At 41.5% G+C, this 17,694-nt stretch overlaps 2 long non-coding RNA genes and 1 pseudogene across 2 annotated transcripts; 1 reads left to right on the top strand and 2 right to left on the bottom strand.

Annotated features, from left to right (window-relative positions):
- Positions 1-17,694, bottom strand: part of LOC135343063 (uncharacterized) — a 48,416-nt pseudogene that overhangs the window by 17,043 nt on the left and 13,679 nt on the right.
- Positions 285-1,376, bottom strand: LOC135333123 (uncharacterized). Its single transcript, XR_010393756.1, has 3 exons — positions 725-1,376; positions 556-657; positions 285-503 (listed from the first exon to the last, which is right to left on the bottom strand). It is a non-coding gene; the product is annotated as an uncharacterized LOC135333123 (long non-coding RNA).
- LOC135332885 (uncharacterized) lies at positions 7,994-12,510 on the top strand. The gene is made up of 5 exons (XR_010393673.1): positions 7,994-8,562; positions 8,777-9,939; positions 10,095-10,130; positions 10,279-11,888; positions 12,206-12,510. It is a non-coding gene; the product is annotated as an uncharacterized LOC135332885 (long non-coding RNA).

The following is a 17,694-nucleotide window of genomic DNA, read 5'->3' as shown; positions in this document are numbered from 1 at the left end:
TTTTGGCATGTTGGTATGACACTTTAAATTTGACACCCCTAAAGGTGTTTTGTAACACACAAGCTGTTGTGTGTTGCTGAACACATTGGCAAGTGTGTTATCTAGCACATGCATAAGTGCCTTTAAGCACACTAATAATGGTAAATGTGTTGTCTAGCACATGCATACAGTGCCTTCAAGCACACTAATAATGTTTGTCTAGCACATGCATACAGTGCATGTGCACCTCGTAACTTGGTTATTTTCAGGACGGTAAGATTACTTCTAGCTTGGTGCTGTTGCAATTTCAACGAAATGTACAAGTCATTCAACACAAATCAAAAACATATATACAACGAACGACTATAATTATACAACGAACGACTATTTAAATGTTATACGGATTATTACATAACACATTACTGTTAATGACAGCACATCACATGTTTCCTTTTTGACGAAAGAGCGCACAGCAGCAGTAGCACATTTTGATTGAAGTCATCTTGTATCTCATCTTATCAGTCCTAAATAATAAATACAATTATGTCTGGTAAGCATATCTATTACTCCACGTACCTGGATACTTTTCTTCACATTTATAGCAGTTAGTATGTCCCAGAGAATAGTCACTTCTATACCCAAACAGTGCTCAAGTCAAGAATGAGGTCAAGTTCTGGGCTGAGTTGTGAGAAAGGCTATATATTATTTATATGATCATATCACACATAGTATTTCACCAGCTTACCACATGAATGGCCTTTGGAAGCTCCATGAAGTGCTGCAGTAGTGTATATTCTTCAGGAAAGCTAAATACTCAGTGCAGTTAGTACAGAGCTAAATTGAGTTCTTCTCCAGTTCTTCTTTTTGTTGATTTTAATTAAAGCACACTACATGTGCTTCTAGCCTCAATGCGCATGCGCACACAGAAGGTCCGGACTTAGCCACTTAGCTCTAGTATAGCATGCATGTAGAGATTCTACATGCATTGCAGGCTTCTATATACTATAGCCATACTTTTAGGACCTGGATTTCTGGGTTTGCAAAGTATAAAGCTTCCTTTGAGAGTGATAGCAAGTTGTTTCCCGCATTTGCAGGGACTGCAGCATTTCAACTCTTATTTCACTTGCACATACTTAGCACTCTTGGTGATCTAACTGTACTAAGTGGAACATAAATATTAATTCTGGTATCTGAAAAGTAAAAAGACCTTCTTAATATCTTATATATCGTGTGCTACTTTACACCACTGTATGGATGTCAGAGTGTTCAGTAACACACCATTCTGTTGTGTCACCCGAGTGTGTTCTATTACACTCCAAGTGTGTTGTTGAGCACGTCAAACACACGAGTGTGTTCATTAACACACCACTGACATTTACCTACTAAAATTAGTGTGCTACGTAACACCCCATTTTTAACAGTGTAGTTGTCTATTTAGTCATGTTTTATTGATTGGTATTGACTTGATTTTTTTTCAGCCTTCCGCTGTGTTACAAAAACATCGCGAGCTTTCCACTGTGTTGCAGAAAGAGCGCGAGCTTTCCACTGTGTTGCAGAACATTGCGAGCCTTCCACTGTGTTGCAGAAACAGCGCGAGCCTTCTACTGTGTTGCAGAAACAGCGCGAGCATTATCCAGCCATGGAAAATGAAAGCAGTGCAGGCTGCAAGAGTCATTTGCAAGTTGAAACCGTACGTCCGCATGTTCATCTTGTGTGTATCTTGTCCCAGCTATTGATTGGATTGTTCACTCTCTGGCCTTTGAGTGTATTGGTGTTGCTTTGTTTGTTGAGAGTGGAAGTTCTGGTATTCCTTGTGTCTAAGTGAGGTGGCCCCTTCTTGACTGTGAGGTGTGTAGGTCATGCAGCTTAATAGATACATACTTGCCAGCAAAGCGCACATTAAATGCATGTATGCATGGCTAAACTCGTGTCGACAACGCTTTTTGTATACTGTTTTTAATACGCATGGCTAAGAGTCTATTACCTGCATGGCCTTAAACCCTTTGGTGGTTGGGGGGGGGGGGGAGGGACGGTGTCTGTAGCACTCAAGTAATCAATCAGAATGACTTGTGTGTGGAAGGTTCTTTAACAGCCGGGTCGCAGGACAGCATCTTCTTGTTCTTGAAACCGTTGTCGAACCAGCCTTTGGGGTGCAATGATGGATTACTCATGGCGTTCCAGTCTATTGAGGGAGCACTCTGCTGTTAGTATACCTGCCTAAAGGAAAGCAGCACAGGATCCTGCCATAATTAGGAGTGTTAAGATCTCGTTAATCAGTTCCAATAGTTAGTTAGCTATAGGATCATTAGAATAGCTAGCTATATAATAATTATAGTTAGACAACTGCTGCTTCTTGGCTTATACTAATCTGTTATGACGGCTTTTTTAGGATCTTAACTCTGTGCCTACTGCACATGGAATTGGTAAGTTCAGGCTTTAACTAAACCCTAGGTGTGCCAAGGGAACTGTAGCCTTTGACTGGGTTAGTGAAGAGTAGTCTTGAGCACTTGTGCAAGCCTTGCATGCCAGGCTTGTTGCAACTGGAGTCGAGAAGGGCTTCAAGAGCAAGGAGGTGTTGTCTCTGTGAGTCTACTGTTGTTGAACCACTGATCCCACACATTCTGGTTGATTACCTCTGTGCTCAGTTAATGGTACTCACAGTCACAGTATCCCTTTAGTTTATTATGCCCTTATTGTATTAGTCCCTTGGGCAAGGAAACTACTGGACTACTGGTGGTGGTCCTCCTGTGGTTGATTTGATTGGTTGTTGTGGGGTGGGAAATTTTGTTGCACAGTCTGGTTTGGTGATAATGTGTGATTTGATTATAATGATTTGTCTGGTTAGGAGTGCATTCATTCCTGGTCTGGTATTATGATGATAATAATGATCTGAATTAATTGGTGGTCTTCGCTGTTGAATTGATTTGTTGTTGTGGGAATTTCTCATCTCTTCTCTGCACAGCACAAACAGCTATGGGTGTAATTTTGTTGTCTGGTGTTATAATTATGTATTGTGTGTGTATTGATAATACTAGGCTGATGGTTGTCAGCTGTGGTGGTGATTGGCTGGTATTGTATTGTGTGGAGTGGATGGTTTTGTTTGAACTGCTGCTCTCAATGTAACCATGCATTTGCTTGTTCTCTTGCAGCCACAATGCACACACACATAGCTCCTCCTACTAGCTACTGTACTAGTGTTCCATTCTCTCACTGCTTTTGTCTCCTCTCTCCCCCAGGTACAGACAAGCCATGCTGCTCTGGGACCCAGGGAGGATTACTAACCTCATCACTGTATAATGTATTGCAGGTACTGAAGGGGGTGGGGCTTGACTGGAGATGTGGGGGAGGGGCTCAGATCTCAACGCCCACTACTATCATTTATAGTGCAGTGTCTCTTGATTGTTTTGTGTGCAGCTTAGACTGGCGGCGACAGCCCCTCGTGTACCGCGAGGGACTGGCAAACTGTCTATCAGTCACTCGTCTCAGCTGCAACGAGCATTGCAGCCTATCAGATTGCTCAACGTCATATTAGCCCTGTAATTGTAACCGCACTTACACTTCAGGGGATTCAGTGCATTCCATAGTAGCTGAATCTCATAGCAAAATTTAACCACATTATCTATAACGATATTCATGTTTAGTAGTGTCATACGATCTATTACACTTCCGCTGAGACAAGTGACTGATAGGCAGTTTGCCAGTCGCTCGCGCTACATGCTCGGGCGGCTGTCGCCGCCAGTCTATGTGCAGCTATGGACATCAAAGATAAGTATGGCTGGCTTCTATGGTGTGTAGGTCGATGTCTCTTCACAGCAAAAGATAAGTAGTTCCATTGTGTACAGTGTCTCTCATGCTCTCTGTGTAGGTTGATTGTGTGTGTGGAGGAGCCACTGTAACAGCATACACACAGATCGATGAGTAGCTAGCTATGTTGTGTGGCAAGTCTCTCATGCTCTCTGTGTAGGTTGATGGTTGTGTATATATTGATGATGGTTTGATCATAGATATAGGAGGGAAGGATTGGCAACGGAAGTGGTTCACGTGATCATTTTACATGTGTTTCTGCAGTTTTGTAATGAAACCATCCGTGACTCGCCTGTTTTCCTGCCAGAATTCCCACGAAAAGCAGAAACAGTCTGTTGTGGTCTTCCTTTAGTGCCTCATGACCTCTCATGGTGTTACACTGATGTTGTGCTTTATTTAGAGTTAGATTATCTTGCCAGTTTGTAAAACTAAAGAAACAAAGATTTTTTACTACAGAAAAACTACAATTTTACAAGGTTTGATCCCTTTTTAAGAAACAGTACTCATCCATATTACTATTCTTCAAGTTTTCCTGGTTGTATGTATGTAGGTTGATCTACTGAAAGGCAAAAATCGCCTATTCATACCGTTTAGAATGTGTTGTAGTGTTGCGTATGGCTTATTTCATCTGACGTTTTATGCTCCCTTTTTAAGAAACACACATGCTTTTAAAATTATACTGACTTTATGAGAGTGTTTATCAATGTCAGGTCCATCAACTGGCACAGGTTTTGTGCTTTAAATTTTTGTCAGTTGCAGAAAATATGACTGGAGGTGTAAGGCCTGATTATCGGCTTATATAGTAAGAAACAGAACTGGGATAGAAAGCCACAGTGTTTTACTAACTCATTCATATGCCCCCCCTCCCCACATACACAGTCATACTATTAGATCTTCATCGTACTATCAGTATGCTGGAAGAAATTTATGAAGCTGAAGAAGGAAGAGTTGATTGACTATTTTGGGCTACATAATTAAAAAACGAAATGAAAGACTTTGTTACATGCAAAAGACCTGTACAGTTGTATAGCACCAGCTCTACTTCATGCAGTAGCAGCAGTAGAACTTTATATGACTTGTGAAATGTTGATAATTTATTAAAATTTGGTATTAATAAAAATTTATGTCGTACAGAACATGTTACAGAGAATTAATGGCTATAGTACTATCAGTCTATCTATGTTATCTAGTTCTTGTGCATACAAGCCCAGAGCTCGTATCAAATGTGAGAATGGACATGAACACAAGCAGTATTGTCTAAGTATTAAAGTGTTGTTTCTGAGCTTCTCTCTTTCTTGTTGACTTTGAGAATCCCTCTCAGTATTTAACATGAGGCAGATTCTTGGGATGTCAACTTGCATCTGTCATCAATGACTTCTTTCAGAGTTAATAATGACTTGTTCTCTCTGTTATTTTTATTGCCATAGTTTGGAGGCAACAAAAGTAGAGGCAAAGTGATGCATTCCAATGACGTAGTGTGTCACGGACTTCAAATTTTCTACCGTTGCCAATCCTTCCCTTCCTATATCTTTGGTTTGATGGTCTGGCACTATACCTAACACTGAATGGCTGCTGTACTTGTTCCTTGGTCTAGAGGGGGGTCTGGGGTCCTTCCCCGGGACAATTGTTGAGGAATGGTTATCTGAGGTGCATGGTTTTTTGTGTGCATAAAATTAATTTCACTAGTCTAATGAGAAATTGTAGACATTTTTAAGGAGAAAAGTCATACATTTTTATTATGACATCTTTAATATTCAGATTTCTAGGGGGGGGGATATCCCAGGCCCCCCCCTCTGTATGAAACCCTGTTAGTAGTTTTGTTTCTTTAGTTGTGTGGGTGGCTGTGTTGCATGTTAGTATAGCAATTGGTTGGCCACTGAATTCATTAACTTGACATGATTCATAATTTCAGCTGATATACCGTAGAACTTGGATAGTGCAGAATGATGTCATTATAATAACAATGTACACTGCAGGTGATAGCTGAGGAGAATGCCAGAAGACCCAACAGTGTCACCAAGTGTTTCACACACATGCTCGTAGAGTGGTTGCAAGGTGGTCCACAACTGGAGGACTTGTTGACAGCTCTAGAGTCTCCCGTAATCAGTAGAGCTGACATTGCTGAGGACCTCAAGGGAAGATTGCAAGTGACTCTAACCTGACAATGTCCTCTAGCCATTATAAACTGTGACTGCTGGTATTAATTTTTTAATTATTAATTTTTGTTCTTTATCAATTATACTAGCTAGTGTTTGTGTGGTGACTAACCATAATTATACCTGATGTGAATGCTTTGTTGAGTCAATGTCTGTCCACACAATTGCACATGCCAGCTATGTTATCAATGATAAATGTATTGTAACTGTGTAGCATCAGAAGAGAGCCGTCATCAAAATTAAACTTATTTATGAGCTCCTGATAATACACAGATTGGTGAAGAATGGGTGTGGCCTAGTGGTTAAGGGTGTGGCTAGTAGATCAGATCTCGTGAGAGGACACGGGTTCTCATGGGGACTGTAAGGTTTATAAAATACACATAATTCTTAATTACTTATATAGTTAATGATCTTTACCACTTTTATTGTAATAATTATTATTATGTCATAACAAGAGCGCATGCACTCTTGGTCATAATTAATTTTCAGTAGAAATTAAAAAATACAACAATAAATTTTGTTGCAAGCGCAATCCTCTGTACAGTACCTACACTCCCTCACACACACACACACCCCCACACACACACCCGCCCACGCACACACACACACTAAGTGGCTTTGCTGCATGTCGTCTTTGTGGTCAGAGCCAGTAATGGACGCAAGCTAGCTCTGAAGAGACTGGCAGTGAACAATGATGCTGACGTCTACCTCACCAAACAAGAGATTGCTGTCACCAAGGCTCTGTCTGATTGCTCGTATTCTGTGACATACATTTCATCCATTACTAAGCAGATATCCAGTGATGTACACGAGGTCCTCATACTAATGGAGCTATATACATGCACCAGTGAAATCTCTCTCAGTCCTCGATCACCAAGAATGCTGGTTTGCAGAAGTGAGTAATTTTGTTATAATTATGCATGTGTGCAAGAGTATCTACTAACATCCATTACCACACGTTACACTGTCAGGAAGTCAGCGAAGGAGATGATGTGTTCCTCCTTGCCCTGTCCTTTGCCTCTGATCGAGAGTTGAGGGACAAGAGCCTTTCCTTCGAGTGGAGCAAGAGAAGACCCAGAGTTAGAGGGACTGAAAATGAATTGGAATTCAAGGCCTCGTCAAAGGATCACTTCAAAGGCTTTACCTCCAGCTCTGAAACTGAGACTCTGACGTCAATGGCCTGGAATATTCTCAGATCCAGTTAATTCCAGAAGCTCAGTTCCTTTGAAGTTTGAAGGGATCAGGTGCCGGATATGCCACCTGACCCGTTTGAAGAAGAAGCTCAGTGTCTTGCTGGAAGAGGTGAGTTTCTTTGCTTGCTTGTAGCTTGCATGTTTGCAGGAATGTTAGGCTAGGAAGCCTTGTGGAGCATTGTAGTTGTTTATTTGGTCATGTTTTATTGATTGACTTGATTTTTTTTGCAGCCTTCCGCTGTGTTATAAAAACATCGCGAGCTTTCCACTGTGTTGCAGAAACAGCGCGAGATAATGTGTGTATTTAGTAGTGCTACAAGACTGTACATACACGATCAATTATTGCAGCTCAAGTTGATCAGTCAAAGATCTACAAGATGATGCCCGAATCGCTTACTATCTCAAAAATTTGGCTGTGATCTGCTTCTGTCAAGTGGTAAGTAGTAGTTGTGTATAATTCCACTTTGTTACTTGGCTTTTTCGATTCTCTAGAAGCTTCATACAGTCTAATACTTATTGTGCTTGGTATATAGCACATAGCTGTAGAGTTTAAACTCCTAAGAAGCTTTGCTTCACCTTTTTTTATGTGCAGGTACTGTATGTACTAGGTGTGGCTTATATACAAATGTGATCTCGTGTGTGACTGTGAACGAAGAAACACTTGCAGTGGCCCAGCTCTACCAAGCTTCCTAAGCTGTATGTTGACTGCAGTGATGTTTAGAGTATTCTTTAGGGCCTATGATACACTTTGATAAAATAATACAGCCTGAATGGCAGATAGCCTCGGTGCGCATGCGCAAGCGAGGTATAATACGGTAGTGTGTGTGTGTGTGTGTGTGCGTGCGTGCGTGTAGACTGCTACAGCTGCTCAAGGATGAATCAAGTGCAAGTAAGAGTTTCTATAGGCTTCTAGTCATGGATTTAAATTCGTGGATTTGCCAAATAATGCTTCGTTCTCGAGTTATGCCTAGTTTTGCTTACTTGGAATGCCATTGCAGCCTTTTCAGAAGAACACGTAGCCAAACTTGTTTACCGAGTGTTGCTACTCTACTTAGTAGTTAGCTCTGCACTATAGAACGCTAGCTATTGGTAGCTGCAAGAGTGAGAAGAGAGCTGCAAGGCTCTGCTACTTGAATGCAGCTTTAGACTTGAACTTTTGGGCATCATTAACAACAATCATGGTCGATCATTACCAACTCAGCAAATTAAATTGTTTATCATGTGCTATTAGTAGCTATTAGTAGCTTTATGTTATGTAGCTTTGGTATCTCCACCGAGGCATCAGCACCTGCGGTGCTTTCATTGTATCTAGAATTTGTAGTACTAAGAACCCTTCATCATCTTTCTTTGTGTGTACAGAGTATTGCTGGATCACAGATGCGTGTGATTCTCAGGTGGTGGAGCAGTCAACCAAACGTACGTGTCACAAGGTGAGTGATAGGCTGTGTATTATTAATCTACCGAGCGATGCAGTACGTATATATGTACGCGTAGCTTTGTTGCTTTAAATAATTATAATGATTAGTGTGTATCATTAGCGTACATCATGTGACTATAATGAAGCCGTACTAATAAATAATAATTATCATAAACAGTAAATAAGATAATAATTATAATATTTACAAGTTCTTATGCCACAAATAGAAACAGTCTGATGTTGGGTTTCCACCATGGCAGAGCCAGACACCACACTCGTTACATCTGTCAGTCTTCTTGTTGGAGTCCTTCCAGCAGAACGCACACCATCCCCGTTTACATCTCTTTGCTGGTGGTTGCAGGCACATGTTTTGACAACATACTCACCAAGTCCAACCTGTCTCTTCTTTTGCTTCCCCGTGTATATGTCAAATTTGTGGAAATAGCCGTTAGCACTATCTGCCAATACCCATACCTTGATCCCCCGTTTGATCAGTTTCATAGGCATATTATATTGCTTTAAGGAAGACTGCCCCTGAAACTTAATCATTGCTTCGTCCACTGCTACATTCTGTGTAGGGTTGTACAAAGCTTCGAACCTCTCACCCAGGTGCTCAATGAGGGGGCGGATCTTCCCTAACCGATTGTACGAGGGGTCACCTCGTGGAACAAGATGGTCGTTGTCCACGAAGTGCAGATACTGGGAGATATCACGGAATCTCTGCCTTGAGATTACATCGGCGATGGGTGCATAGTGGTCTCGGCTCCATAGTCATTGATCGATGGCAGGTGATTGAGTCCCATGAGGATGGAGAATCCGAAGAAGGCCCAGAGCTCTTAAACTGTGTGTTGAGTCCACGTTCGGTATGCCTCCTCTCCCATTACATGTCTAGCGTAGTTGTTGCTCTCACACACAATGTGTTCCTGCAGATCATTGTTAAAAAATAGCAGAAACACTTCTTCTGGCCTCTCTGAGATATCCACTGTTGGTCCTACTGCTGACTCAAATGACTTGATAGTCAGGGTGTGCAATTCACTCCTCCAGGTAGGTTGCTCATTGCCTAAATAAATGTGAGGGTAATAATAATTAGCTGTACATTAGTTTTGTGTGGTAGTCTAACTGATTGTAATTGTACTTCATAACATTGCACAAACCGTGTGACGAGTCGCTTGGACCACTTGTGTCGTCACTTGTGTCGTCTAGGAAAGGATTTATCAATAGCAAATTGTTAACCTTATAATTATTAATAAATAATTATTGTTAAAAATATAACAATAATAGGGAATTTCGCCTCACGTAGACAGTAAATTTCAAAATGAGCGTTCGGTGAGTTTCTTCAACGTCCGCGCTTGACCTGTTTAAAGCTTCGTAGAGACCCAAATTTTTACAGGTAGGTAGAGGAAGGGTTGAAGTTCGCACCTGTGAAAAAAAAATTTTTGCCCATGTTTTTTATTTCTACTAAATTGGCCTATAGCTTAATTTAATTATTGCCGCGTTAAGGGCCCTTTTCATTGGCACTGTCACAATTTAATTTACCTTGTGCAGGATTGCTGTCTGTTGACGGGGGCTCCATTTCTACATGTACGTTGTAATAAATTATATCGGTATTCAGTTTAGTTTTAGACCCCACCTTCATCCCAATCAGAAAATTCTTCGTCACTGCCCTGCATGACTGGCTCATCCCTGTCCGCTGTTACCTCTTCCATATCCTCTTCCCACTCCTCTGCAGGTTCCTCATCATTCAAGATGTCTTGTAGAAGAACCTCCTCCGTGGTCCAGTGTGGCCTCTTGGCCATGCCTGCAGCTCTATATTATTATTAAAAAATGTTTGTTCATGTTATAAATATTTTGTGTTTGTTGGGTGGTATAAAAACAACAGTAGTATTCAAGTGTCTGTATCAAAAAAATTTCTGTATGATATAAGCTTTTTACTTTATATGGGTACCTTGACGGTGGATAGAATTAGAAGGCGTCCTAGCTTCAGTCCAGCAGCAACCCCACCCAGATTCTTTAGCAGCCAAGAGAAGCTGCAGCTGAAGCCTATTGGTAAGGTAGAGATGTCAGATTGAAAGTAGTGAGTGGGAGTATTTTTGTACAGTAAATTCAATGGTAAGAAAAGGGACCAGAAAGTGAGTGAACAAGAAGGGCTTTCCACAGTAAGCCCTGGAAGAGTCTAGCAGACAACAGCTGTTCCCAGGGGTAAAAAATAGTGTAGAATTTAATTTTTAGAAAAGTTTTGCAATTTGGTGTTTGTTTTGTGTGTGATTTTTTCTCAAAGGTGATCATCATTAATTTTTGGCAACCAAATATTGTGCAAGGAAACTACTGGTGGTGGTCCTTCTGTGGATGATTTGATTGGTTGTTGTGGTTGCGAAATTTTGTTGCATAGTCTGGTTTGGTGATGATGTGTGATTTAATTATAATGATTTGTCTGGTCAGGAGTGCATTCATTCCTGGTCTGGTATTATGATGATAATAATGATCTGAATTAATTGGTGGTCTTCACTGTTGAATTGATTTGCACAGCACAAACAGCTATGGGTGTAATTTTGTTGTCTGGTGTTATAATATTATGTATTGTGTGTGTATTGATAATACTAGGCTGATGGTTGTCAGCTGTGGTGGTGATTGGCTGGTATTGTATTGTGTGGAGTGGATGGTTTTGTTTGAACTGCGCTCTCAATGTAACCATGCATTTGCTTGTTCTCTTGCAGCCACAATGCACACACACAGCTCCTCCTACTAGATACTGTACTAGTGTTTCATTCTCTCACTGCTTTTGTCTCCTCTCTCCCCCAGGTACAAACAAGCCATGCTGCTCTGGGACCCAGGGAGGATTACTAACCTCATCACTGTATAATGTAGGTACTGAAGGGGGTGGGGCTTGACTGGAGATGTGGGGGAGGGGCTCAGATCTCAACGCCCACTACTATCATTTATTAGTGCTCTTGACTGTTTTGTGTGGAGACATCAAAGATAAGTAAAGATAAGTAAGTATGGCTGGCTTCTTTGGTGTGTAGGTCGATGTCTCTTCACATCAAAAGATAAGTAGCTCCATTGTGTATAGTGTCTCTCATACTCTCTGTGTAGGTTGATTGTGTGTGGAGGAGCCACTGTAACAGCATACACACAAATGAGTAGCTAGCTATGTTGTGTGGCAAGTCTCTCATAATTATGCTCTCTGTGTAGGTTGATGGTCGTGTATATATTGATGGACAAGGCGATGGTTTGATGGTCTGGCACTACCTAACACTGAATGGCTGCTGTACTTGTTCCTTGGTCTAGAGGGGGGTCTGGGGGTCCTTTCCCGGAAAAATTGTTGAGGAATGGTTATCTGAGGTGCATGGTTTTTTGTGTGCATAAAATTAATTTCACGAGATTGTAGACATTTTTAAGGATATACATTTTTATTATGACATCATTAATATTCAGATTTCAAGGGGGGGATATTTTGGCTGGGGGTGGGAAATCCCAGGGCCCCCCCCCTCTGTATGAAACCCTGTTGTAGTTTTGTTTCTTTAGTTGTATGGGTGGCTGTGTTGCAATTGGTTGGCCACTGAATTCATTAACTTGACATGATTCATAATTTCAGCCGATATACCGTAGAACTTGGATAGTGCAGAATGATGTCATTATAATAACAATGTACACTGCAGGTGATAGCTGAGGAGAATGCCAGAAGACCCAACAGTGTCACCAAGTGTTTCACACACATGCTCGTAGAGTGGTTGCAAGGTGGTCCACAACTGGAGGACTTGTTAACAGCTCTAGAGTCTCCCGTTATCAGTAGAGCTGACATTGCTGAGGACCTCAAGGGAAGACTGCAAGTGACTCTAGCCTGACAATATCCTCTAGCCATTATAAACTGTGACTGATGGCATTTATTTTTTAATTAATTTGTTCTTTATCAATTATAAGTGTTTGTGTGGTGACTACTAGCACTCTATCCACCATAATTATACCTGATGTGAATGCTTTGTTGAGTCAATGTCTGTCCACACAATTGCACATGCCAGCTATGTTATCAATGATAAATGTATTGTAACTGTGTAGTATCAGAAGAGAGCCGTCATCAAAATTAAACTTATTTATGAGCTCCTGATAATACACAGATTGGTGAAGAATGGGTGTGGCCTAGTGGTTAAGGGTGTGGCTAGTAGATCAGATCTCGTGAGAGGACACGGGTTCTCATGGAGACTGTAAGGTTTATAAAATACACATAATTCTTACTTACTTATATAGTTAATGATCTTTACCACTTTTATTGTAATAATTATTATTATGTCATAACAAGAGCGCATGCACTCTTGGTCATAATTAATTTTTAGCAATAGAAATTAAAAAATACAACAATATTAATTTTTATGACTGCATAGGCTAAAAATGTTCAATGATGATCAATGTTGTCATGTTTCCTTGGTAACGGGCCGGGCTTGTGTTTACTTTCTTGACAATAATTATCTTCAACTTATCCCATCAGTGTCCATGATTATAAGAAACAGCGTGTCTACAGAGAGATGGGGGATGAGGGAAAGTGGTCGTATTTATATAATTATAGTACACGACAATTTCACATGCAGCATAATGTACAGTTACACACACACCCACACACAAGCTGAGACCACACCCCCTAGCGTACCTCATCATGACTATGGAAATATCGCTGGCGTTGTGATGGAGGCTCCTTCACTGTGTGTGTGTGTGTGTGTGAGTGTGGGGAGAGTACAGCGCAAAAAGCACAAACTACAAAACACAGTCACACATGCAAGGGGGGAGTACAGCGCAAAAAGCACAAACTACAAAACACAGTCACACATGCAAGGGAGGAGTACAGCGCAAAAAGCACAAACTACAAAACACAGTCACACATGCAAGGGAGGAGCACAGCGCAAAAAGCACAAACTACAAAAAACAGTCACACATGCAAGGGGGAGTACAGCGCAAAAACCAAAACTATTGTTAGTGAATTGAACCCACTCACGGGAACGCAAAACTATTGCTAGTGAATTGAACCCACTCACGGGAACGTAAAACTATTGCTAGTGAATTGAACCCACTCACGGGAACGTAAAACTATTGCTAGTGAATTGAACCCATGCACTCACGGGAACGTAAAACTATTGCTAGTGAATTGAACCCACTCACGGCAACGTAAAACTATTGCTAGTGAATTGAACCCACTCACGGGAACGTAAAACTATTGCTAGTGGATTGTGAATTGAACCCACTCACGGGAACGCAAAACTATTGCTAGTGAATTGAACCCATGCACTCACGGCAACTTAAAACTATTGCTAGTGAATTGAACCCACTCACGGGAACGCAAAACTATTGCTAGTGAATTGAACCCACTCACGGGAACGCAAAACTATTGCTAGTGAATTGAATCCACTCAAGGGAACGTAAAACTATTGCTAGTGAATTGAACCCACTCACGGGAACACAAAACTATTGCTAGTGAATTGAACCCACTCACGGGAACGTAAAACTATTGCTAGTGAATTGAACCCATGCACTCACGGCAACTTAAAACTATTGCTAGTGAATTGAACCCACTCACGGGAATGCAAAACTATTGCTAGTGAATTGAACCCACTCACGGGAACGCAAAACTATTGCTAGTGAATTGAACCCACTCAAGGGAACGTAAAACTATTGCTAGTGAATTGAATCCACTCACGGGAACGTAAAACTATTGCTAGTGAATTGAACCCATGCACTCACGGCAACTTAAAACTATTGCTAGTGAATTGAACCCACTCACGGGAACGCAAAACTATTGCTAGTGAATTGAACCCACTCATGGGAACGCAAAACTATTGCTAGTGAATTGAACCCACTCACGGGAACGTAAAACTATTGCTAGTGACTAAACACCGTCACACATGCAAGAGGGGAGTACAGCGCAAAAACCATACAAACTACAAAACACAGTCACACATGCAAGGGGGGAGTACAGCGCAAAAAGCACAAACTACAAAATACAGTCACACATGCAAGGGGGGAGTACAGCGCAAAAAGCACAAACTACAAAAAACAGTCACACATGCAAGGGGGGAGTACAGCGCAAAAAGCACAAACTACAAAAAACAGTCACACATGCAAGGGGGGAGTACAGCGCAAAAAGCACAAACTACAAAACGTTTGGTTAGGGAAAGAGTCACACTCTGCACGCGGCAGTACTCACTGTTCCTTAGGTCGACTGTATTTTTATCTGACGTCCAATGGGTGGATCATCATCAGCATCCAACAGAGTGAACAACTGACCCTCACGAATCTAACAAGTGAGAGAACAATCAGACCACTCACTCACTAGTAGATAATTCCACCATAACAATTATTATCTTAAACATTTTTATTTCTTCAAATCAACTTGAGCTGCAATAATTGATAGTGTATGTACAGTCTTGTAGCACTACTAATTACACACATTATCTTGGAGACTGACACAAGTTATAGGGCTCTCAAACTTAGGCCTGATTTAACACAACGCTTTCCCCATAAAATGTATTATTTAAGCAACTTTCAGGAGGTCATAACTTCACTAAAAAGCAATCAATATCAAAACTAAGAGATGCATTCTGTAGCTCTAGACAAGGCCTATCACATGATATGCTCAGATCACAGTTTTGGTGGGGGAAAGAGTCACACTCTGCACGCGGCAGTACTCACTATTTCTTAATTGTGTTCCTTTATCTGGAGTCCAAGACGTCCAATGGGTTGTACACAAACTCCACAGTGTCACCTTGTAACTCCTCCATCATATGTTGTCATAGCAACTTGTCACTGACTCCGCCCCTCTCGTGCTCTCCATCACTGTACGCAATGAAGTAACGGATCAACAAATGTGTAGCAATGGATGCATTTGTCACAGAGGCTGTATAGTTTGATCACTAGTAATGATATCTATTAGCAGATATTGAATGCCAGTCATCTAAAGCAGCCTATACACTATACTAGGTGGTCCACTTTTGATCATGACTAGCCACTCACTTGTACTCGCTGCGATGCTCTTTTCCTCGTGATCCATTGCTGCTGGTCTTTTGGAGGAGTATCCACCAGATATCCAGCTCCATCTTGTGTGTGAGCGTGTCTGGTAAAGGTTTATCAAAATTTAATCTACAAAATGAAACATATTATTTTTGTCTAATGGTTTGACGATCTTTACCCACTGGCCATGTGGTGCATTCATTACAGTTCTAATACTCTGAGAGCACATCCATTGGAGTGGTCCTACTAGCTAGCACGGTGCACTGGACACAATGGACCAACACTCTAACTCAGGGGAAAGGTGAGCGCTACCTTTAATATGACTAGACAATAATAATTGATGACTTATTAATTTTCAGTGGGAGTTTTATGTATAGTTGAGATTGTCCATGCAATTCTTTAGTTATTGGAAAGCCTATCATTAATTTGCACAGCTTACTGCTACTGAATCTCAACAAGCTGAAATGGCTACAAACTCTCCTGCAATTCTGTGCACTTTGACCTCTGTGTTTGCTGCTATCCCCTCGGTACAGGGACACCTCAACGAATTGTGTGACTCTGGTGTCACTCCAGTGTCTAGTACCGTTTCAGCTCAGGTGACAACTACCTGTACTGTATAATCATGATCAGGTGATAATGCCTCTCAATGTGTTGCCCCCCCCTCCCCACGGGAGGTACGGGCAATTTGACTCTAATTTGACTCTTGAAGTGTTGTCCTCACACTGACTAGGGGATTAGACCTGGCCTTGCATATAGCCTTACCTGGGTGAGACTTCTCATAACCTGTTTAGGATACAACCTCATTGCTGTAGTAAACACGCCTGAGATGCCAAATTAATAAACGCCAAGTCGGCTCTTTTACAAAATGTACTAGCCGTCCTATATAAGTATTGTCAGCCATTATCCTCCCACACCATCCCCCCCCCCACACACACACACACACACACACACACACACACACACACACACATAAATTAACGATAATCTTCATATTGTGAAATTCTGTTGCAAGCGCAATCCACTGTACAGTACCTACACTCTCTCTCACACACACACACACACACACACACACACACACACACACCGCCCACGCACACACACACACACTAGGTGGCTTTGCTGCATGTCGTCTTTGTGGTCAGAGCCAGTAATGGACGCAAGCTAGCTCTGAAGAGACTGGCAGTGAACAATGATGCTGACGTCTACCTCACCAAACAAGAGATTGCTGTCACCAAGGCTCTGTCTGATTGCTCGTATTCTGTGACATACATTTCATCCATTACTAAGCAGATATCCAGTGATGTACACGAGGTCCTCATACTAATGGAGCTATATACATGCACCAGTGAAATCTCTCTCAGTCCTCGATCACCAAGAATGCTGGTTTGCAGAAGTGAGTAATTTTGTTATAATTATGCATGTGTGCAAGAGTATCTACTAACATCCATTACCCCACGTTACACTGTCAGGAAGTCAGCGAAGGAGATGATGTGTTCCTCCTTGCCCTGTCCTTTGCCTCTGATCGAGAGTTGAGGGACAAGAGCCTTTCCTTCAAGTGGAGCAAGAGAAGACCCAGAATTGGAATTCAAGGCCTCGTCAAAGGATCACTTCAAAGGCTTTACCTCCAGCTCTGAAACTGAGACTCTGACGTCAATGGCCTGAAATATTCTCAGATCCAGTTAATTCCAGAAGCTCAGTTCCTTTGAAGTTTGAAGGCCGGATATGCCACCTGACCCGTTTGAAGAAGAAGCTCAGTGTCTTGCTGGAAGAGGTGAGTTTCTTTGCTTGCTTGTAGCTTGCATGTTTGCAGGAATGTTAGGCTAGGAAGCCTTGTGGAGCATTGTAGTTGTTTATTTGGTCATGTTTTATTGATTGACTTGATTTTGTGCAGCCTTCCGCTGTGTTATAAAAACATCGCGAGCTTTCCACTGTGTTGCAGAAACAGCGCGAGATAATGTGTGTATTTAGTAGTGCTACAAGACTGTACATACACGATCAATTATTGCAGCTCAAGTTGATCAGTCAAAGATCTACAAGATGATGCCCGAATCGCTTACTATCTCGAAAATTTGGCTGTGATCTGCTTCTGTCAAGTGGTAAGTAGTAGTTGCGTATAATTCCACTTTGTTACTTGGCTTTTTCGATTCTCTAGAAG

Source organism: Halichondria panicea, chromosome 1 (assembly GCF_963675165.1).
Source record: "Halichondria panicea chromosome 1, odHalPani1.1, whole genome shotgun sequence".
In the NCBI taxonomy this organism is placed as follows: domain Eukaryota; kingdom Metazoa; phylum Porifera; class Demospongiae; order Suberitida; family Halichondriidae; genus Halichondria; species Halichondria panicea.
Note: the sequence above shows the minus strand (reverse complement) of the source record. Positions and strands in the feature narration are given on the sequence as shown.